At 35.6% G+C, this 25,075-nt stretch overlaps 1 long non-coding RNA gene across 1 annotated transcript; it reads right to left on the reverse strand.

Moving 5' to 3' along the window:
* Positions 1 to 11,821: 11,821 nt before the first annotated feature.
* Positions 11,822 to 24,012, reverse strand: LOC138925886 (uncharacterized). The gene is made up of 5 exons (XR_011442114.1): positions 23,925 to 24,012; positions 23,697 to 23,853; positions 23,373 to 23,590; positions 22,586 to 23,219; positions 11,822 to 12,232 (listed from the first exon to the last, which is right to left on the reverse strand). It is a non-coding gene; the product is annotated as an uncharacterized lncRNA (long non-coding RNA).
* Between the last annotated feature and the right edge of the window lie 1,063 nt (positions 24,013 to 25,075).

Consider the following 25,075-nt stretch of genomic DNA (forward strand, 5'->3'; position numbering starts at 1 on the left):
AGCACTCTTTAGACGCTCCTCTTCGAGTTAAAAGCCACGATTGCATAAGACTGAAGACTGTAACCCACACTGCAACTCCTATGACACGACAATTTTATCGATCGCTGGCTGGGATCGTCGTCTTGCCACTGGGAACCTCCTCTTCCAGTGCTTCTTTTTCTTTTCATTTATTTGTTATTTTTTGTGTGTGTCTCAAGAGTCTCTTTCAGTCTGAGATCCACCCGCAAATGGGAAGGTGTAGCTATCCGGTAATCATGAAATTTTATAACCTTCCATCGATGGCAATGCAATTTTCACTCTTTTTTTATTTTATATTTTTTTGTCATACCACATGGCAACAAACGAGCCCAGAGACGAAAAGAAGCCAAAACACAAAGAGAGCTTCAAAACTCAAAATGGTTGCGCTTCATTGCACAAAAGGCCGTACCCTCTGCTTCTCCGTCTCCTGCCTCGTTTATCATCTCCTTTTCGTGCCCCATACTCCTACTCCATACGCCTTTGTGCGCCCCAACTTCAGTTGCAGTTGCAGTCTTGTGCCCCCGTTACTTTATCTTTGGGGTTTGTCAATACAAATTATAGAGGTTTGGTGTTGAGGCTTGAAGGTATAGCCGTAATTAAAGCATTTCGTATAAGTATTTTTATTCTTTCTTTAAGTTTTAGTTTCTTTCTTTACAAAAAGAGTAATTTTATAAAAGTTTCTTAGGGAAAAGCTCAACTTGTAGTGTCTCGAAGGACCAAAAATGGAGTGTTTTGTGTTTAAAAAGGCTCCATTAATTATATTTTTTCAAAATAAAGCTTTTCTTTCTAGTATTTGAAGTCTTTCTTCAAGCTTTAACTTCTAACTTTCAAAAAGAATACTTATGAATAGTTTTCCAAGAAAACATTCAACTCTCACTGTCTCGAAGGACCAAAAACTAGGTTCTAAGAGTTTCAAAAGGCTGCTTTTGTTATGATTTTTAAAATTAAAGCATTTCTTTAAAGCCTTTTTAAAATTTCTGCAAGCTTATGCTTATTTTTTTTAGCTTTTCAAAAAAAAAAAACCCCCTACTCCCAATGTCCTGAAGGACCAAAAACTGCCAGTTTCGGGTATAAAGCGGATGCATTTTTCAGGCGTTGACAAATTTCAAGCCCAAGCCCGAAAACAAAGCAACAAAAACCGAAAAAAAAATAAAACTTTAAACCAAAAAAGACAAAGCTGAGAGACAAAATAAGGCGGCGAAATATCAGCGTCATCGGCATATCGTCATCGTCATCGCCATCGCCATCGACATCGACGGGGGCGAAAGTATGTGCAATAATCGAAAAACGTCGATGGGGTTTAGTGGAGCTGGTGAGGGGGGAGGATGTGGCCAGGGAGGCGTGGCAGGCTCTTTTTCGCTTTGCCCAGGGAAATTGAAAGCAAGCTACGAAAAAGCAAGCTAAAAAGCAAAAAAAAAAATGGAAATATTTTGAATATTTTCACGTGCATTTGCATAAACGGGGATGCTACACAGAGAGAGAGGGAGACTGAGAGGTGTGGTGGCAGGGTGGCAAGGACAAGGGGATATCCCGTTGACAAGCCCTGGGCTCTGTGCACTTGAAACTGAAGCCTTAGCCCGAAATGCAGCTGCAGCCGCCACAGCAGCAAAAAGCTTTTTGGCAATTTGCCTTCAAATCGCTTCGTTTTTTTTTTTTTCTTCTCTTTCTTTCTCTCCCTGCCACCCGTCAAGTGGCATGCCACGCCCCTTGCCACGCCTCAGCTTTAAAAAGCCATACAGAAATATCATCAAAAAAAAGGAAATTAGTTTAAAACAATTGTTGAATTTTTATCCTTTTTTCGGTGAAGAGAGAGTCCTGCCGGAGACAGGCCACAAATGTGCCACAATTCCAGCAAGATGCCCCACCTGGTAACCGCACAAGGAGCTTGCCACTACCTGGACTGGTTTTCTGGACTATATGATCCATAAAAATAATACCAAAAAATTGTAACTAATTCGAGAGATCCTTTTTGTTTCTTTCAGGCTGTTTGTTTCTTCTGGCGATGATGTGGCAGTGCGGCAATATGGCATGTGGCATGTGGCCGTGGCGACTCTTGTTTATGTGTCTACACTACTCGGCAAGTGTGTATGTCTGTCTGTCTGTGGCAGACCTGCCGCGATTGCCATCCAAGCAAGCAGCTAGCTTGTGGCATTTCTTTGGTGAAATGTCTGCTCGTGTGGCACGCATGAGAGAAGATTTCTTTGTGGCTCCATTTCGGGACTATCGCATGACCCTGAAATGCAATCGCAGCTCTCACTCTAGTTCTCTTTTTTTTTTTTGTTAATTTTCAAAATTTAATTAGAAAAGAGGGTTACTGTAAGAGAAATTAGTTGAGTTTTGGGTTTTCTTAATATTTGATTTATTTTTTATAGAAGAAATGAGCTTTTTTGGCTTGAAATCTTTAGTTTTTAGAAGAATTGAAAGACTATTTCTTATACCATCTATCTGGAGGTTATAATACATGAAATAGAAAAGTTTCAGACTGTTTAGAAGAGGTTTTAAGGAAAAGATCTTCAAGAGAATCAATATTTCGAACCAAACTCCCTCTAAAGGAGCTTTCAAACCCTTCTTTAAAAGGAAGACTTCGTTTTTTTTCTGTTTTATGGATGATATACCTACAGTTTAGGAGCTTTTTTGGCTTAAGATCTTAGTTTTTCATAAGACTAAGATTATACCATCTATCTAGAGCTCAAAATACATAGCATAACCAAGTTTCAGACTGTTTAGATGAGGTTCCCTAAAGATTCCTTTTGTTTTCTGTTTTATGGGTCATAGGCCTACTATTTAGAAGCTTTTTTTGGCTCGAAATCTTTATTCTTTAGAAGAATAGGATTATAGCATCTATCTAGACCTCAAAATACATAGAATAACCAAGTTTCAGGCATTTTAGATAAGGTTTTCATAAAAAAGATACCTAAGAGTAACTATATTTCGAACCAACTTTCTTCTACAAGAGCTCTATACTTCTATACTTATAACTATTATAAAAAGTATATTTTTGTTTAAGATTTTTCTTTTTTTGAACCAGTTATGTTTATCTTCCTTTCTATAAGAAATGGAACTACCATTTAAGACCCTTTTAGGCTTCAAATCACTATTATCTAGAAGAATCTAAAGACCCTATCTCATACCATCTATCAAGACCTCATAATACACAAAATACCAAAGTTCCAGACCGATTAGAAGACTTTTAACTAAAAATACCTTCTCAAGTATCTAAATTTTGAGCCAACTGCTTTAAAGATTCTCCCCAAATTCTTCTATGAAAGAGATAACCCTATCGTGATGAATTCTCTCCCTTTTCCGCTTTCATAAGCATGGCTGCTGACACACGAACTCGTAATTCGCCGATTTAATGATCATTCTGTTGGAGGCTGTTAATCATCATTGGGGGGCCTTGCTTGTGTTTCTGATTCTCTTTCTTTGAGAAGAACATGCGTTGCCTCTGCCTTCTTCTTTGTACTTTTTCCTGTAAGTTATTCCTATACAACAACAACAACAACAAAGAAAAGAAGAAAAAAAAAATAACTAAGAGCTGAGAAGGCAGCAGGAATTTGTGTTGAAGGCATACACATAACAAACAACAACAACAACAATAACACAAAACAAAACAGCAAACAACATGAAACCGGTTGCCTTTTGCATATTTTTTTCTTCTTCAGCTAAGCCAACCCCCCTTTTTTTATGCTTTGGCCCCCCCACACATTTTTGACCCCTCAACCTCCGCTTCTTCTCCTTATATATATTTTTTTTTGCAGCCTCCTCTTTTCATCTGATTCGCGTCGTCTTTGGCTTCCAGTCTTCAATCAATCGAAGTACAAACTCCATCAATACGATTCTTCTGGCAGCAATTCTTCTGAAGGTTCATGTAACCTTGCCTTTATTAAGCTTTCTTGATTAATTAATTAATTGCAAAGTTCTCATACCCGTGCATTTTCCCACCCAAAAAATCATTACCATTACAGCCACCTCCAAAGCCAAGAATCAAATCACCAAGCCAGTGGATTTAAAAAAAAAAACAAACAAAAGCAACCCCCCCTCTATTCCTCGAAAAAAAATAAAGAAGAGTTGCCTCTTCAGAGTTCCCCTCCATTTACATTTCTGTTTAATTTTTTTTTTTTTTTTTTTTTTTTGAAAAACAATTGCAGGGCAAGATGCAACTGAGCACATGTGCCACCAAATTATTCACACCTCCCCCCACCCATGTCTCTGCCCTTTTTAATGCTCCCCCGTTGTACACCATTCTACCTATTCCATTCTCCACTCGACTTGGCTGCCAGCTTGGCTCTTTGCAAATCAGCCACGCCCACTCGAGACGCAACTGCCGCCCTCTCACCCAGCGCCACAACAAACTCCAATTTCCAACTCCCAACACCCAAACACTGAACAGCGAACACTGAACACCGCATTATTATTTTAATTACACACAAAAAACAACACGGCAGCACACAACATGCAACATATGCACAGACGAGGTTTACAGACAAGGGCATGAGGATAGGTCATGCTTCAAGGGGAGTTTTTATTCAGGATATATTTCAATTAGGGGACTTTTAAGAAAGTTTTATATTTGTAATGCAAGGATAAGTACTTCTTTTTGAGAAAGTTTTTTGTTTTAATATTTATGTTTGAAACACAAGGATAAATGCCGCATTTTTTAGGAAGTTTAATATTTTAAATATAAGAAAAAGTATTGGATTTTAAGGAGAATTAATATTAGTAACTCAAGGATAAGGATATAACATAAGATAAGTGCTGCCTTTCAAGAAAGTTATGTTTTAATGTTAATATTAAAAACACAAGGATAAAGGCTGCTTTTTAAGAAAGCCTTAAAGTTTTAATATTGCAAACGTAAGGATAAATACCTCATTTTGAGAATGTTTAATATTAATATGAATATTTAATAGTTAATAGATAACAGTGATAGTTAGAAGAGGAGTGGTTAAGTGATTTTATGATTTTAATGATTTAAATCAAAATAGTTAGAATTTAAATTAAAGTTATACGTTTAATATTAAAATTATAAAAATAAATGCTGATTCTTAAGAAGCTTTAATTTAAGTTGCTATTATGCTTATCTTTTCTATGTTTTAAGGTGTTTTAATATTTTAATATTTAATATTAAAAACATATGGATTAAGAATGCATTTAAGAGATCTTAAATATTGAAAACTTTTAATAAAAAACACAAAGATAAATGCTAGATTTTAAGGAGTTTTAATCTACATCCTTTCATAAATTAAACATTTAACAAAGATTCAATATTTTTAAACAAAAGAAGTTTTAATCTTAGCCTTTTAAGTATAAATGCCCTATTTTAAGGAAGTTTAAAGAAGAAGCATTTAAATCACAAAGAAAAGTGCATAGTTTTAAGAAATTACACCAAGAAAATCTATAAAAAATATCTCAAAAAACTAAATAAAAAATATTTTAAAAAGAAATTCTAATAATTTTTTATTTCCCAAATCTTCCCTTCATTTGTTTCTATTTAAATGCCCTCTATTGTTAACAACAACACATACAAAGTGAGATCTCTGCACGAACACGACTTTAGCAGCACTTTGGGAGCTGAGTTTGGGACTCTCCACTGACTCTCCCGCCGACTCAGACTCCAAAGTTGGCAAAAGTGCACTCGACGACAAAAAAGGGCGACACAAATGCGCCCCCAAAACGTTGAAGTTGCCACCATGAGCATTGGATTGCAAGGAGCAAAATGCAGCACACGTGTTGCACCGATTTGGCAACCAAAGTTGATGGCGAGTGCCAGACAATTACGTTGCAAGTTAAATTAAAGGGATGCGTTGAAAGGGAAATAAATTAAAAATAAAAAACAAGATAAGAGTTTAAATATATATATATATATGTATAGTAGACTCTACTCAGTCTCTAAAGATTCAAGGCTGTCCACAAGTCTTGGTTCTAATTCCCAGAGCCACAGAGCCACAGATCCATAGTTAAGTAGACACACGAATAAAATTTTTAAGAATAAATCACATGGCTACAAAAACCGCATCCAAAAAAAACCCCCCCTTAACTGATTTTGTTGGAAACTCGGCCCATTATTAGTGGACTCCCGCTTTTCTCCTCTTTATATTTTTCAACTATTTCATTTTCGAGGCATTGTGATTTTTTTTCGATTTATTTTTTCAATTGTCTGGGTATGGTTTTATTTTTTTTTTTTTATTCGCGATTTCAGCCTCTTTCCTCTTCAAATGATTTTTTATATTTAGCCGCCGTCTTGCCGCTTCTTAGACTTCTTCTCTGGTACGGTTTGGCCCAAGAGGCGCAGACATTTCGTGTGGCACGATGTGAGCGCAGTGGCGGGGATCCGCTTGCAACTTATATATAGAATTGCAACAATGCGAACACGGCAGCTTCGTTCGAAGAAAACCAAAGAATCAGTACCAAGAAAACGAGGGAGTTAGATGAGATTCGACTCTTAAAGAGTCGATTATTTCGATTAATCGATAGTTGTGCTATCGAAAAATCATTATAGGGCCTGAAACATCATTCAAGTGAAGGATCTATACTCTTAGAAGCTTCTTAGAAGCGAAGAAACACCCCTAAAGAGTCTAAACAATCTTAAAAGATGGTTTTTTACTAGTCGATAGTTTCGATTAATCGATATTTTTATCCAAGAAACATATTTTAGTCAAGATACTACTCTTTCAAGCTTCTTAAAAGAGAAGAATCACCAAAATCATCAAAAAGAAGTCTAAACATTGTAGGAAGTCTTGAGAAAGCATTGATAGTTTCGATAAATCGATAGAAATGTTATCTAAAAGTCATTATAGAGCCTAGAAAAATATTCAAGCTAAGGAACTGTCTTTTTAGGCATCTTAGAAGCCAAGAGAAGTCTATACAATTTTAAAATAGAGTATTTAACGTGTCGATAGTTTCGATAAATCGATATAAAGCATCCTGGATCAATATTCTAGCAAAGAAACGGCAGTCTCAGGCTTTGTAATGAAGAATAATCAGGCAAAAGAAGCTTAAACATAGAACTAGTCTTTAAATATACTTTAAAAAGCATTGATAGCTTCGATAAAACGATACTTTTGCTAACTAAAACCTATTTAAACTAATTCTTTATAAGATGTAGTCTTAAAACAATATTTTAGCAAAGAAACTAGCATTCCAAAAGCAAATATTAAGTTTCCAGAAGTCAGAGATCTTTTTAAAATTATCGATAACTTCGATAAATCAAAATAATTATCTAAAAAGCATCCTAAAATAGTATTCAAGCTAAGAAACTATAACTTTAGGCTTCTGCAACCCAAAGAATCAGACAAGAAGTCTAGAAAATCCCAGCAAAAGCTTCTTAAATCAACGATAACATCGATTTATCGATAAAAGTACCACCTTAAGTTCAAATAAGCAAACCCCATACGCAATAAAAATATTCAATCAAAAGAAACTCTATTATATACAAACAATTACTTCGCACTTGGCATTTATAAAGGAAATATAAGCGACTATCTAATCAGCAGTGGCTACAAAATAATCAAATCAAGCTCAAGTTCGGCCAAGATGGCAATTTTTTGAATCAATAAATTCTATTTCCCAGGCACTTAATTTCTTAAGATAAAACGCAACTTGCTTTCGATTTAATAAATTGATTGTCCAATTGTTCAATCTAATCGATTATTTCGTCGAGAACAAAGGTAAAATTTAATTCTTAGAATCAAGACTATAATATAATGCCGTTAATTAATTTAAACTTTTAAGTCTTAATTGTGAAATATGTATGTAGGTATAAGAGCCCCGAAATAAAGAGATATATGGATTGCCAAATTAATCAAACGTGTGGATTTCAGATTGCCTTTTATTATTTCATTAACGAGGGGAAAGTGCGCAAAAAAAAGGCAAATTCCTCAAAAAAAGCTTATAGCCCCGGAGGGTAAGGGATCTACTTACTCACTTACCCACTCTCACTGAAAACAAATAGGCGGCACACACGATTCCGACTAATTAAACAGAAAACAAAAGACAAACTTTTGATGTATTTTTGATTTGATTTGATTTGAAGGAGAGTCCCTCTCGATTGATGTCTCTGTGAGGGAGATTTATGCGATTTTTTGGGGGTCTCCGACACTCGATATGCGTAGTTGTCGACGGCAGCAGCTGTCGTTAATGAGCCCCACTGTTGCCTCCCTTTTAATAATATTTTTTTTTTTTTGCCCAATTTCGAACATCTCACATTTCAGCAATGTAGAGTTCGTGACTCCAAAGGAGGAGGAGGAGATGGAGGAGGTCATATCCGCATAATGAATTTGCATTTCGGCTACAATATCGCAGATCCGCGTAATATGAGAAGGCAGTCGGGTCGGCTATTAACTTGCAACATCGGGGGCATATACATACAAAAAAAGTGCCCAGAATGAGCGATTGATTGCAGAGTTTATTTTGCAAAAAAAAAAAAAACCAAAGAAATGGGTTGATGGATTTGTAAACTATTGGTTGCCTTTTTTTTTTAGATATGTTTCATTAATTAATCAGCAAAAGTTGGGAATTATTTGAAAATAATAATTAATAATTAGATAATAAGTGGAGGTTTTTGTTTAAAATATTGGATAAAAGAGAGGAAGTACCTATATCTTTGTATAAGAGGGGTTATATTGAAGTTAGAAGCTTGGTATTAGAACCTAGGCACAATAAAGATACCAAAAAAAATACCAAAAGCAAGGTTTGAAACAAAATAAAAGAAAAAAATATATATATTATCTTAAAATATGTTGACTAAATAGGTGTAATTTTTGAATATGTTGAAGATATCTAAAGAATATAACCAATAGAGGAGAAAGACTCTCCAAGACGTGTTCTAATATCCCTAATCTCCTAATTATCCAAAAAAATACCAAATAAAAAGACTCAAAACTAAGAAAAAGCGAAAATAAATATATGATCTTAAAAGATGGAAAGAAACTAGCTGTGTGTTTTTTATATATTAAAGATATCATACATATATAGAAGAATATATCCGATAGAAGAGAAAGACACTCTAAAAGGCGCTTTAATCTGCCTAATCTTCTAAATTTCGCAAAAAATGCCTCGTAAAGGAGTTCAAAACGAAAAAAAACGGAAACAAGGATTAGATGGTAAGGTATTTGATTGTATTTTAGAATAGTTGGAAGAACAGAACTGCTAGAAGCTAAACACTCCCTATAAGAGTTATTTTACTAAGCTTCTAATCCCAAAATTAAGATAGAACCACCTAAAATCTACCAAAAAAAAACCAAGTAAAAAGGCTCAAAACAAAAAACCAAAAAAAGATCCAAATAAAAGCTTAAATGGTGAGATAATAAATGCGATTTTTTTTAATAGACACAAAACAGCATTCACAGTTAAAAGAATATAGCAGATTAAACATAAGCCCTTTATATGAAAATTGTTCTATTAAGCTTCTAATCCTAATACTAAAAACACAAACGCCACAAAAAAATCACCCAAAAAATACCAAGTGAAAGGGTTAAAAACAAAAATAAGAAATATAAAAGAAAAAAAGCAAAAATCAAGCAAAAAAAAAACCAAAAACTAGCAACTAAATTTGTGAAACCGTTATTACCATGTCGTGCTTGCCCCTTCCTATATTTTTAGCCATTTTTTGTGTCGTTCCAATCTTTTGACCAGGTCGATTATGAAAGAAACATATTTCTGTAAATGTATCTGTATCTGTATCTGTATCGGTCGATGTATCTATGTATCTGTATCTCTTTTAGTGTGTGGGTTGCTGGCTTGACTGTTTTTTTTTTTTGGTAGCTATAGCTTGGTGTTTTTTAGCCATTTGTTTGCATCAAAAACCATCGTTTTTACATTTTGTAGACTAGCTCTTTCTTATTCGGTTTCTTTCTTTTTTTTTGTATTAATCCAATATGTTGTTGTTGTAATTGGTCAGTTTTTTTTTTTATATAGAGTATTAAAGTGTATTGGTAGATGCGGGTGCTAATTCAATTAGCGGCATTAGCCGTAGCCGAGGCGCCTCATTGTTATCGATATTGCAACAGCAAAAGGTATGTATATCGGTAGTAGGTTTTTAAGGTTTTTATTGCAATTTTTATTTAAGCTGTTTTTTTTAAACTTTTAATACTAATTTTTTATTTAATTTTTTATTTATTGACTCCTCTCTAGGACCAATATTATGGTCAGAAACGATAGCGAAAGGCCTCATTTTGGCGCCCACTGTAACTACAGTATTGACCATCTAAGTGGGACATGTGCATTTCTAAAGACTCTTCTTTTTCTTTACTTCTTTCACTTCTAGTTTTTTTTTTTTCTATTTTTTTTTTTTTTTTTTAGCTCATTATGTCAGCAGTTTATGGTCACCGGCAGAATAGAGGAAAACCCGACACCCTGAGAAGCTCTGGGCTAAACTATTGGAAATCACTCGCATTGATGGAAAAACCCTACATAGTATTGGCTTTTTTGTAGACCTCTTTTTTTTCGTAGTCTTCCATAGGAAATGGATCAGTGGAGCAGTCGAGTGTGGGGGAAAAGTAGAAAACTGAACGAAGATGACAAGAAACTATGTTCTGCAACTTTCGATTTTAGACTTGGGAGGAAGAACAGAGAGAATGGCAGTGAAAATAAAGCACAAAAAAAAAAAAGTGAAGAAATGTTAAAAGGGATTAGGTTTTAGGCCAAAAGTTGGGGGGGTTTTAAAGGAAATATATATAATATTTATAATATAGTTTATATAAAATAGAGGATATAAGGGTGTATTTTGGTAATAATAACTAGCTTTAAATAAGGAAACTAGTTTTTAATTTAATAAAAATACTAGAATTATTAATTTCTTTATAATTTTCTAACCAATAAGTAACTAAATTGCCAATAAAAGCGTTTAAAAAGTCTTGAATTTCAACTAATTTCTTTAAAAAGTTTAAAATTTAATAATTTTTTTTATCATTTCCTAGCATTTTTCCTAAATATTCCCTCAAGAATAATAATAAAACTTCCTTTAAAACCTGGAACCTAAAACCTTAAAACCATTTTTTTCCAAAAATACCGCAACATTTCCATTCAAACCTTCCACGCACTTCTTGCGCGCTCGCGCTCCCTCAAGCCTTCTTTCTCTCTCTCTCTTAAGAGATGGCTCCTAAAAATTCCTATAGTTTTGCAAATGGTTGCGCCTGCGCCTCTTTTCTAAGCCTGCCTTTCCTTTGCCTCTGTATGTGTGTGTGTTTGTAAGGAGAACATTTCATTTTACTCACCTTCTTTTCACCAAAGTAGAAAGATAGAGAGAGAGCGAGCAGATGGCCGGTGAGAGGATCCTCGGGAGCTCTATCAAAATTGCTGCCTTTCCAGTGCGTGTGCGCGCAGCAACATGAAAATTAAATGCTACTTGTTGTTGTTGTTGGGAATATATATATGTGTGTATTTTTTTAAGCCAGCCGCTTCTTCTTCTCCACTTTGATGCTGTTGCTGTTGTTAGTATTGTTGTTGTATTGAATCCGGTTTTTTTTTTTGAATTTCTTTCAACTTGTGTGTATTTCTCTTCTTTTTTTTTCTTATTTTCCCGTGACTCTCTTTCCTTTTCCACCGTTCTAGCTTTTTTTAGTTGTTATTTCTATTTTTCCCCAAAAAAAAAAAAAACAAAAACACACTTCACTTGAAAAAAATATTGTAATGCACTTTGTTGTTGTTGTTGCTTTTTCTCGATCAAATACGCAGATCGAGACGATCGATATAATACGGATAAAAAAAAAGAACACTATACTAACACACGCGCGCGCTTCAAAATTATAGCGATTAAATGACCGATTTGCCGTTAATGGACTACCACGTGGTTTCTTTTGGATTTTACCTTGCTACCTTGCTCCTTTCGCTGCCAATTACACCTTTGTTTCAAAAATCAAATCCAAAATACTGGACAGCCAAATCCAAAACACACGTTCAAAATTCACGTTGATTTTACGCCGCGATTCACCGACGCGCTCTGCGTGCGTCTTCTTCGGCGGTTCGGAATACTGTAAAATCCCGGCCCGGTCTGTTATTGAGAGAATGTTCGGTCGAACATGGCGTCGAACTCGAACTCGGTTCGAGAGTGGAATTTTGGTTCGATGAGCGCCAGTGCTGAGCAGCTTCAAACCGAAATTGCATTTTTTTACGTTTTTCAACAAAAATCTGCCGAAAGTCGCGTGCATTTTTCCAGCGTTTTTTTTATTTTTGAAAACGTCAAAAAATTTAAGTTCGAATCGAACCTCGGGGGAAATCACTGAAAAAAAAGTAGTAGTATTAGAAAAGTAGTATAATTTTGTGATATATCAATAAAATCAATAAAATTTCAATAAAAATTCAATAATAAAAATATTTTCCTATTTTTGAAACATGTCTGCGCCTGCGTGCCAGCCAGCCGGCCACCAAAGCGCAACAGTTTGGAATTTTTGGAAGCCGGTGGTTAACTGCCATGTTAAGTTAACATTTGTCTCTATGTTAAGTTAACATTTTCGTCTATGTTAAGTTAACAGTAAGCCTCTGAACTGGCAATGTAATTAATTGTTGGCCAAAATAATAAAAAGAAACCTATAAGTGGGTCCAAATATGGCCCCCATAATATTATTTATATAACCATAGAGCGGAGTTCGATTAGTAGCCTGGTGAGCATGCGCGAATGGCTGTTAGAGCGAGATGGCCAACAGTTGGAGTGCGTAGTGAGCATTTTAATGAGTTCAAATGAGTCTCTCTCTTATCGCTGTTGCTTTTGCACTTGACTTTGAGGTTGTGTAATTAAGCGGCGCAATGCATCCTAATTTGAATATTTGAACTGGTAGTCGCCAAAGTCATACAATTCCAATTGGAATGCCGGACAAGGCACTACAGCGATGACCTTAGCGGGCACAAGGGCCAAGGTCAGGGTCGCACGACAAAAAAATGGCTATGATATGGGTAGTCTAGGTTTAATATTTTAAACAAAAATGCCTTAATTTTTAATTAAATTAATTAAATAGCCTATTCCAGCTTTCCAGCTTTCCTCCTCTCACTGGAAAGCCAGTGGAAATTATAGAAGAAGGAGAAAACAAGTTTCAATTAAGACTCTTCTGGCTTAGAACCTTTAGCTTCCTGATAGTTTTTATTTTATTTTATTTTTCTTTTTTTTAAAAGTCATGCTACACTTGCTGCAGTTATTAAAACCAACAACAACAAGAACAACCACAACAGCTCCAAATATCCAAAATAAAACGAATAATAATAATAATAAAGCCAGCAAGACGGCAAGACAGCAAAAATTAACAAGCCAGAGAAGCGTCGAAGAGTGAAATGCAATAAAAACAACAATCACATTAAAACCAACAGTAGAAAAGTATAGGGGAAAAATAAAACAAATAAAAGCGAAAAGAAAATTTTTAAGGTTCCAGCCAAGAAAGAAAAGAAAAATTAGAACAAAATACAGTAGACACCAAACTAAGAAAACTTTAACTTTAAGGAAAAACATTAAAAAAAAATTAAAAAGTAATTTCTCTTTAGAGTTTCGAACTTTAAGCACTTACAGTGGTCTTTAAATAAATTGAACCAAATATAAGATAATGAAAAATAAATATAAAATTCTCTTAGAGGTTTCAAACCTTAAGCTAAGGAATGAAAAAAATAAAAAAAGGCAAAAATATATTATTTAAAATGTAAAAAACTAAAATAAAATAAAGAAAACATAATAATAATAAAAAATAATGGCTCTTTAAAGTTTCAAACTTCAAGATAATGATTGGATAAGTTTAATTAAAATAAACAGTGTAAAAGAAATAACTAAACTATAATAAAAAATAAAAGAAACTGCTTAAAAGACCATTCCTAGTCTTTAAATAAATGGACTTTTGTAAATATTTATAATTTAAATTTAAAAAAAAAACACTACTCTTTAATGTTTCGAACTCTAAGCTTTAGGCTATTTAGATACTATGGTTAAGATACTGTAGATACTGTAGATACTACTGTAGATACTTTAGCTACTGTAGATACTGCAGGCTCTTTTCTAATGGCTTTTATTCTTCTCCTTTCTTACCTCTACTTACATAGAGCTTCAAGCTTAAATATTTAATAAAAATTCTTAAAAATAATCTTCCTTTTTTAATTTTTTCAAAAAAATATTATCCAAGAGTATAGAACTCTTAGTCTAGTTACCACTGTGGTCATAAGCAAATCATGTTAATCGCCCGACGAGTATCAAGAAGAGTAAAAGGCAGACGTTGAGGGGCAAGTGCAGCGAGGCGTGGCTAAAATGGGGCAAGAATGCTCAAAGGTGGGGCTAGTTCCCACCTCCGCCTCCGACCCGCGAATGTGAGAAATCTCCAGGGAAGTGAGAGAAACGAGAGGTGCCTGGTCATTGTTTGGACTTTTGCTTTCGGCGATGAAAGCCCATCATCACCGACAGGTGGCGCTAAACGGGTGTTAGGGTGTTGTCTTGAGGGATTTCATTATTATAGGTTTTCAGGGTATTATTAATAGTTGGAGTGGGTTTTTAAAGAACTAATGAAGTAGGATTACTTTTAAAGCTATAATACATAATAATACAAGATTTAAGGCATTTATCTAGACTTTTTTTTATCTTAAGAGCATTTTTTTCGAGTGCCTTTCTCTTAAAAGTTAAGAAGTCTGTGTAAACAGCTTGGCCAGAAGCGCATGAAAGGCGTTGTTTAAGCTGTCAATTACCTTTATGAGCTTTTCCACCTTCACACTCCTTTGCACTATACCCTTTGGCTCCTCTATTAATCCTTATCTGGTCTTGGCCAGGCGCCCAGCCCAGCCCTGTCCTGCCCTGCATTGACAATTATAATTACTTTAATGATGATTTCAGCTTCAGTTGACTTGTGGTGGTAATACACTGAGAGGAAAATCCAAAAAAAAAAAAAAGCCCAATAGGTTGGGGTGGGCTTTTTTTTCTCTCTTTTGTTTGTAAGCGCTTAAAATGCAATTATAGATTCCAGTAGGAGGCCAAGTAGGAGGACTCTTCTGTCCTATCCGCCTGCCTGGAAATGAATTTAATTGCAATGCGATGGCAAATCGAATTAAATACACTGCAAAAAGAACAACAAAATACTAACAACAACAACAACAACAAAAAAGGCGAATATCCACATTCACCGAACCATCCAACCATCGAACCATCGACTTCCTCAACCTGCGGCGGGGCATTCAATTGAATATATTAATGCAAATTAACCCATTAATGTCTGCCAATTCCAGGCGCCACGGAACGGGAGGAGGCACGAGGAGACATTAACGGGCATTCCTCCCTGCAGGATGTCGTGGATGGTATACCCTTTAAAAGAGTATATGTCGAATGATATACCCATACTTGAGGGGAGTAGCTTTAAATATTTGGGGAATTATTGTTCTTCAACCTGGATAACCCCTGGAGAGACTCCTGCAAAATCCAGGATTTCGGGATATGGCCCCTTCCGATGTCTATATCTCTGCCAATTCTCATCCGATTCTCATGGGGAATACCTTAAACGATTTTTGGATGGATTCCCCGCCAATCTGCATCAAAATCTGAGCATGAAATATTTTTTCGATTTTTTTCCAATTTTTCTGGGGAGACCCCTGAAAAATGATTTATTTTGGGATATGGCCCCTATGGATATCTATATCTCTGCCAAATCTGATCCGATTCTCAAGGGGAATACCTTAATCGATTTGTATATCGATTTCCTACCAATCTGCATCAAAATCTGACAATGAAATATTTTTTCGAAATTTTTCCAATTTTTCTGGGGAGACCCCTGCAAAATGCAGGATTTTGGGATATGGCCACTTCCGATGTCTATATCTCGGCCAATTCTCATTCGATTCTCAAAAGGAATACCTTAATCGATTTGTATATCGATTTCCTACCAATCCGCATCAAAATCTGAGCATGAAATATTTTTTCGATTTTTTTCCAATTTTTCTGGGGAGACCCCTGCAAAATGCAGGATTTTGGGATATGGCCACTTCCGATGTCTATATCTCGGCCAATTCTCATTCGATTCTCAAAAGGAATACCTTAATCGATTTGTATATCGATTTCCTACCAATCCGCATCCAAATCTCAGTATGAAATATTTTTTCGAAATTTTTTTCAATTTTCGTGGGGAGACCCCTGCAAAATCCTGGATTTCGGGATATGGCCCCTATGGATGTCTATATCTCGGCCAATTCTCAACCGATTCTCAAGAGGAATACCTTAATCGATTTGTATATCGATTTCCTACCAATCTGCATCAAAATCTGACAACAAAATATTTTTTCGATTTTTTTCCGATTTTTCTGGGGAGACCCCTGCAAAATGCAGGATTTTGGGATATGGCCACTTCCGATGTCTATATCTCGGCTAATTCTCAACCGATTCTCAAGGGAAATACCTTAATCGATTTGTGGATCGATTCCCCGCCAATCTGCATCAAAATCTGAGCTTGAAATATTTTTTCGATTTTTTTCCGATTTTTCTGGGGAGACCCCTGCAAAATGCAGGATTTTGGGATATGGCCACTTCCGATGTCTATATCTCGGCCAATTCTCATCCGATTCTCAAAAGGAATACCTTAATCGATTTGTATATCGGATTCCTACCAATGTGCATCAAAATCTGACAACAAAATATTTTTTCGTTTTTTTTCCGATTTTTCTGGGGAGACCCCTGCAAAATGCAGGATTTTGGGATATGGCCACTTCCGATGTCTATATCTCGGCCAATTCTCATCCGATTCTCAAAAAGAATACCTTAATCGATTTGTATATCGATTTCCTACCAATCTGCATCAAAATCTGACAACAAAATATTTTTTCGATTTTTTTCCGATTTTTCTGGGGAGACCCCTGCAAAATGCAGGATTTTGGGATATGGCCACTTCCGATGTCTATATCTCGGCTAATTCTCAACCGATTCTCAAGGGAAATACCTTAATCGATTTGTGGATCGATTCCCCGCCAATCTGCATCAAAATCTGAGCTTGAAATATTTTTTCGATTTTTTTCCGATTTTTCTGGGGAGACCCCTGCAAAATGCAGGATTTTGGGATATGGCCACTTCCGATGTCTATATCTCGGCCAATTCTCATCCGGTTCTCAAAAAGAATACCTTAATCGATTTGCATATCGGATTCCTACCAATCTGCACCAAAATCTGACAACAAAATATTTTTTCGAAATTTTTCCAATTTTTGTGGGGAGACCCCTGCAAAATCCAGGATTTCGGGATATAGTCCCAAAAAAAAAAGACTTTTTAACGCGAAAAAGACCATCATCCTAAAGAGAATATATATTTTAAATATATTTAATGAAATTCTTGAAAAAAAAGGATTATTCAAGAATGTGTGTGAAAATTGGCGCCTTGATTGTCCTTTTCCTCTCGCTTTGGGCCAAGAATTCTTGGCATTTGGCCACAATTATTCAATTAAAAAATTGCATCCCCAGAGACATTAAAATAATTTACCATCCTTTCCACCCGCAAGTATTTTTTTTTTCTATTTTTTGGCCAAGAAGGAAGAAGGGCGGAGGATGGTCTTGGTCCTGACTTCAAAGTAGGCGTGGCTGACAACAATGTTGGCAGCTGCATGGAAAACTTGGGAAACTTTTTAAGTGACTTCTAATAGCGAATTATGATGCAGCCAGCGCCGAGGATGAGACAAGTTAAGAAGAGGGGCGGTGCGGTGGGGAGGGGGTGATGGTGTTACGGCCAATTTTCAATGCATTGTGGGTGGTCTGAGAGAGGGGGGAGTGGGGGTATAGCATGGTATGGCATGGCGAAAAGTTCACGCTTAAAACTTGACAACGATAACTTCATTGAGGAGTGAAGAGTCAAGGCTGAGGGGCGGTTGGAAAACCTACAAGGGGTAGGAGAGGGGAAGCTACTGAAAAGCCGCACAGTTGCCTAAGTCTGGCTAGGATGCAGGAGAGGGGGGTGGGAGGGGCAAGGACACACTTGCCTAAGCCCGAAAGTGAGAGAGAAATTTTAACAAAGTTAGTTAGTTTCTTCCTTCCTTCCGGAGTTCCTTCCTGATTTCGATGGTTTCTCAGTATGTGGAAGGTACACTTGAAAAAAAAGCTTGAGAGCTTGAAAATAATATTTGAGAATCATACGAAATCATTAGGAACCTTTAAAAATTATATTTCAAGATATTTCTAAAGAAAAGTCTATTAAAGTAGCGACATTTTGGTACCATTTCTTTTTTTTAAGTTCAGGGAACTATATCAGGGTTATCATAATGTTATATATAAAGGATTATAAGGAAAAAATTATAGAATATATAGGTCCAAAATATAGAATATAAAAGGTTCTTAAAAAAACACGACAAAGCATATTGTAGCTTAGTTTAGTTCTGTAAATATCTGTAAAGGTATAGGTAGTATAGGTAGTATAGGTAGTATAGGTAGTATAGATACTATTGATACTATTTATACTTTTGATACTATTGATACTATAGATACTATAGATACTACAGATACCCTAGCTTCTCTAGGTACTACAGATAGAAATGGACAAAGATATAGATATTTTAGATAGAGGTTAATTCTTTTTCAAAAATCTTCAAGATATTTTTAAAGAATAAAAGATAAAAGACTATGTCCCTTACTTTATTTTTATAAAAAAAAACCATAGATCATCGAAAATATTTAATAATGGATATATATACTGTTTTTATACCCTTGCAGAGGGTATTATAATTTTGGTCAAAAGTGTGCAACGCAGTGAAGGAGACATCTCCGACCCTATAAAGTATATATATTCTTGATCAGGATCACCTCCTGAGTTGATATGAGCATGTCCGTCTGTCCGTCTGTCCGTCTGTCCGTCTGTCCGTCTGTCTGTCCGTCTGTCTGTCTGTTTCTACGCGAACTAGTCTCTCAGTTTTAAAGCTATCGTCTTGAAACTTTGCACACACCCTTCTTTCCTTTGCACGCAGTATATAAGTCGGAACGGCCCGGATCGGCCGACTATATCCTATAGCTGCCATATAACTGATTGATCGGAAATGGTATAACTTTGGTGTTTTTAGAGTTAGAGAGTTCAAATTTGACAAGAGAGCTACTTTTGGCAAAACATTACGTCATGCCAAATTTCATAAGGATCGGCCGACTATATCCTATAGCTGCCATATAACTGAACGATCGGAAATGACCCAACTTTCGTGTTTTTGAAGATAGAAAGCTGGAATTTAATACAGATTCTATTTTTGGTCAGTTGATCCAACCTATAAAATTTCATTAGGATCGGCCGACTATATCCCATAGCTGCCATATAATTGAACGATCGGAAATGGTATTTGGTAGAAATATCAACTTTCGTATTTTTGAAGATAGAAGTTTGGGACTTTTTTTAGATTTTGTATTGTAATAAATTCGATTATATATTCCTATTCCCATAAGGATCGGCCAACTATATCCGATGTTTGCGATATATATCCGGTTTTAACTGCAAGGGTATATAAACTTCGGCTCCGCCCGAAGTTAGCTTTCCTTTCTTGTTTAACGATATTTTTATCCATTTATAGATTATTTTCTATATATTCTATAATTTCCAACTTAAACCTTTCAAAATCGATCATTAAAAGCTAAAAACCTATTAAAATAAATACCTTAATTTAACAAATTTTACTGGTATTTAATTTTAAATCTTTATTTATAAAAAATCTACCATTTTTTTTTATAAACTCCCAATAATTAACAACAATTTTTGTTCTTGCAGTGTTTAAACTAATGACAAAATGCACTCTGACATAATCATCATCATCATCCTCATCAGAGCACGCATGTTGCCCCCGCCCCGCTACCCCCCCTCGCTTCTCACCGCCCCTTTGGCCAACTTTTAAGCCAGACCCCTGCCACTCCCCCCTTCACACCGCCCCTGCCCACCACTGATGGCAGGGAAAAGTTGCTCGTTTTAATGAATTATGCGTACATTGATAATAATTTCCTGGTTAGCTGCTGCGTCGACTCCCAGCCAGCATCCTGCATCCTTCCCAGCCAAGTTTTTTTTTGGCAATAACCTAAGTGGAACTATTCAACTCCTCCCCTCCCTGACGTCCTTGCCACGCCCACCTGACGCCTGGAGGCGAAAGCGTGCTGCTGTCTGCACTAATATAAAAGTTTCGTGCACTTTTAATAAGGCTGCATTTATGACGACAGCAGAAGTAAAAAAAAAATAAAAAAAAATTTAAAAATTAAACAAAAAAAAAAAGGATGATTCTGGAAAGAGGAAGAATCTGGGAGGCTTGGTGGCTGGTGGTGGTGGTGGCATCAACTGCATATGACGACAAGTGTCAAGAAGTCGACACCAGTGAAGAAAAGTTTTCTTTTTTTTATTTTTCGTTTTTGGGGGCACAAGAAAAATAAAAGTCAAACAAAAAGTAAAACTTAAAAAAAGTAAAGAAAATATATATAAAGAGGAAATAATAAATAGAGCTCTAGATAGGGCTTCAAAAAAAGGGAAATTCTAGGGAAGAATTTAAGGAGGTTATGGAGGTTTAAGGAATTAAAGTTGGGGATTAAAGGAAAGAGAAAGTTATAGGAACTAGAGAAGTGGGACATATTTAAAAAAAAATTTAATAATATAAGGGCTTTTAAAGAGAAAAGAAGTAAAGTTATCGTACATAGTAAAGTATAATAGGTTTTATAATAGAGTGTTCCTAACAAAGTAGTCCCAAAAATCCTAACTTTTTTAACTATTTTCTCTCCATAACTACATATCTTTGCAGTCTACTTGTAATCCTAATAATAGTCCTAATAATAGTCCTAACTTGTAGTCCGAATAGTAATCATTATAAAATATAGTGTGTACATATTTATATTACCAGAGGGACTAGAGAATAGGTTATATAAAATATAATACCATAGTAGCATATTTTAATATAATAATCCCTATAATAATATCAATCTCTAACTCTCTCAGCAATGTTCCCTTCATAACAATACATACATATAGTAATAAAAAATTAGGTAATTATAGAAAAATATGGTAATATATTGTAGTTAGTAAGCTATAGATAGTAGAGGGATAGTATGTTCCCTTCATATGGTATTTAATACTGATCTTAACTTCACTAAATATTTTTCCAGCAAACATTAATAAAGAACACTCGTATGGTATGGAATATTAGTGAAGTATTGTATATAATAGTACCTAATATGGTACAGAAGTATATGATATTAAAGTAATACCAACAATCCAACTCCCCTAGCGATTTTCTCCCCATAACTATACTTTTAGAAGCTTCATAACTTTAACAATTATTGTAGAAAATAGTTTAATAATTACTATTATAAAGAATATCAGTAAACTATAGGAGCCCATTTATAGTACCTAATATATATATTTATATATCTGTGATATATTAAAATAAACTAATCCCCCCACTTCCCTAACTCTCCTAAAAATCTGATCATTATTCATCCATTTTCAATATTTTCTCTTTATTTCAAATTATTTATTTAAAAGCCAATTGTAAACTATAATTCATCTAAAAGTAATGCCCAAATGCCCATAAATTCTCAATGGCTATTAAAGGTATCTACTTGGAAGGCCGTAAAAGCCGCACTGAATGGTTTCAGTTTTGGGTGAACTTATGGTTGTCCTTCGGGCACTCACCGACCCACACATCACCCAGTCGCCCAGCCACCTAGCCACCCAACCACCCACTGGCCGAAAAGCCTCCTACTACTACCTATCCCTATCCCTTTGCATCTCTAGGCTTTTCCTGCGGCATTTCCAGCTCCTTGCTCCTCTTCTAATTGAGTTGTTTGGCTGGGCAGGATGTTTCTCCTGTTAGTATACCCTCCCAGAGGGTATTTTAGTTATTAATAAATTTTTACAAAAATTATGAAGATTAAAAAATGATGAACTTATTAAGAAAAAATCGTAAAATCCTTTTTAAAAATTTTTAATAATTATTTTTAGAGCATTAATAGTTTGGTTATTTTTTTTGGTTATTTCTGCCAGGAGTGCTTTGTGGGGCGTTTTCATGTAATTGCATTAAATTTGGCTCAAAGGCGGACAGGCCAGTGGCCACTGGCCAGTGTTGGCCTGTACAGTGAAGCCTCGAACGGAAGGCAACCGTCAATGGTATTTTAATAGAGCCTAATGGGCATTTTAATTGCCTGGGAAGACCACAAAACGGGGCGTGGTCAGTGTGGGGGGGGGGGGGGGGGGGGGGGGGGTGGCGGCCGATAAAAGTAACACTCCTATATACCCACACACATACACCCCCAACCACGTATATAGACAGAGACAGAGACAGAGACTGAGAGCCGCGCTTTATCTTTATGAATATCGCGACACTTTATGAAGGCCCCCGGAACGACATCGGCGATAAAAACACAAAAACGTGTCCACTGTTCCAAAATAGGAGAGAGAAAAGGAGGCCTGGGGAGGCATGGGGGGGCAGGGGGATACTCTGAGGAGACAGTGTCACGTAGCTGACAGATATGTCTCCAGACACACACACCCACCAGATACAGATACAGATACTCAAGCGGCTGATACATGGGCCAGTTTACAGTTACACCAAAAAAAAAAAAATACTTAACTTAATTATTTAAATCTTTAAAATAACTGTTAATGATTAGTTTTTAAGAAATATATAAATTCTTGACTTACCGTTTCCATTTTCCAACATCATTTCCAATATCATTTCCAATATCATTTCCAATGCATTTTCTTCACTGTTTTCTCAGTTTGGCTATGTGGGTCGCCTTTCTCCTACCTCCTACCTCCTTCTCACCTTTCTCTCTCCCCCATTTTTGTCACCTCGATTCGCCGCCACTTTTGTCTCAGCTTCTGTTCTCCAGCTCCAATGTTCTTTTCTTTTCTGTTCTCGTTTCTCCATCCATATCTATCTATCTCTCTCTCTGTGTGTGTCTCTGACATCTTTTATGGCAAAACTTAATTGATAGATCGACCGCGCAAGGCGATTAGTAAAAGGTATGACACAGTTAACACCCGTGATTGATGGATCTGGGCTTACGGCTATAGAGCTTTCAAGGGGTTACATGGGGTTATATGCTAGAAAGCTGGAAAGCTGAAACGAAAGAGAGATCGCATTGGAAGAGTAGTTTATACAGTACTTACCTTTTATTTTTCTTCTTCTTTTTTTTTTAGATAATCCTTTTGATTTTTGGTTATATATATTTTTTTTGTTATACAACTTAATGGCTAATAGTAGTGGCTACAAATTGGATGTCATCATCGTCACCTTTAACTGCAAAATGCAGCAGAAACAGCAAACTATTGCCTAATAGAGTAAACCAGGGATGCACAATAAGAGTGGTCTTTAATATAATAATTATAAAAAATAATAAAAAATTAAAACAAAAGTATTATTTTTGTTGTAAAATAATTATTTTTAAATGTTAGTAATTATTTTTATTTTAAAAATAAAACTCACCTCCATCCCTGATATCATTGAACCCACGAACAGTAGCCACCGGTAGCCAAGTGGCAAGTGGCAAGTGGGTTAAGAAAGTGCCAACTGCCAAGATGCAACACGATAATGAAGATACCCAGCCTCCGAAATACATAATGATGCTTGCCATCATGATGCAACCTGTTTCCTGATTTCGCCATTTGTCTGCCTCCTTTTCTCCCTCTCCTCACTCTCTCTCTCTAATAAAAAAAAAAAAAGAGTTTTTCGCTTAATTATAGATATTCCGCCAGGGCAGTGACAAGAAAATTCATGCACACACTCATACATACAAACATATGTACGTACCTCCATTTATCTTTCTAGTGGTGCCCTTTCGAAGCTCCTCCTCCGAAATGCAAGTCCTAACACGTCCAAACAGCCAAAAGACAATGACAGCCACCGTGCCAACTTTGGAGCTCTCCTTTTGTCGCCGAGTGTTAATGGGAAATTGAAAATCCATTTGCTGATTAATTTCACAAAAAAAAAGAAAGGGAAAATCACACACAAAAATAAACGGGAACGGCAAGTTATTACTTTGGGGCGAACGAAGAAGAACTAATGCTCTGCCATCGTCTGCCATTGCGTCGTAGGAATTCCATTGCATTCCATGCCGAAATAACTGTTAGGTGCTTGTTCTCGCACGTCCAGCTTTTAACCCTTAGCGGGTGCGGGAGAAACCTTATATATATATGTTTTCGATTTAAAATTAATATTATTTTTAATAAAGTTAGTGTTTTAGATAAAATTATTGATTAAAAAAATATATTTTATACAAATATCTTTTTTTTTCAAAAATACAATTAATATAATTAAATTACCTTTAATATTAAGATTTATAACATACCTATTAAAGTAAACAATAAAAGTGAAATCAGCTACCCCTATAAGGGTTAATTGCCTTAATGAATATGGGAGAGCTTTAAAATCAAACAAGAACAACAACAACAACAAAACCAAACGGAAATTGATCTTGAATTCCATTCATATTTTCAAAGAGAGAGAGAGCGCGAGAGCGAGCCGTTCTAACCGTAAGCTGTGCAAATAATTTGGAAGCTTATCTTACACCTTGTAAAAAAAAACACCAACAACAACAACAAGCATAAGGTGAACTTGCATTCTTTGATCGCCTTCCCGAGAATGAGAGCGAGAGTAAAAAATGAGAGTGCGTATACGTAATCTTGGAAATCTCAATGGATGCAGCTGCCATTTTGGGCTAGCTTACTGAGAGAGTAAGAATGAGAGGGAGAATAAGGAGAGCAAAAATGAGCGTAGGTGATCGCCTGGAGGAGGGGAATGAAAAAAAGGGGTGGATAATATTATGATTTTATTAAAATTTTAACTTAAAATAATATTTGAAATACCCTTTGTTAGAGTATTAAAAAAAAAACAAGAAAATCCAAAAAACGTAGCATCAGCCAGCACAAGAAAAACATTTACGTAAATGAACTTTTTCCTTCTGTTCGGCTACTGCTGTTATTGCTGTTGTTGTTGCTATTCTCATTGTTGTTGTTGTTGCTTAGTGCAAAAGTTTTCCATTTTCCGTTTTCAGTTCAGTTCAGTTGAGTTCGTTGTTTGTTTGCTGTTTGTCGCTTTGCTTCCAAAAAAAACAAAAACAACAACAACAAAAACAACAAAAAAAAATTGTTGGTAAAATGTTTTTGCATTCGACTGCTATTTGCTAGTTT

This window comes from Drosophila bipectinata, chromosome XL (genome assembly GCF_030179905.1).
Source record: "Drosophila bipectinata strain 14024-0381.07 chromosome XL, DbipHiC1v2, whole genome shotgun sequence".
Taxonomy (NCBI): domain Eukaryota; kingdom Metazoa; phylum Arthropoda; class Insecta; order Diptera; family Drosophilidae; genus Drosophila; species Drosophila bipectinata.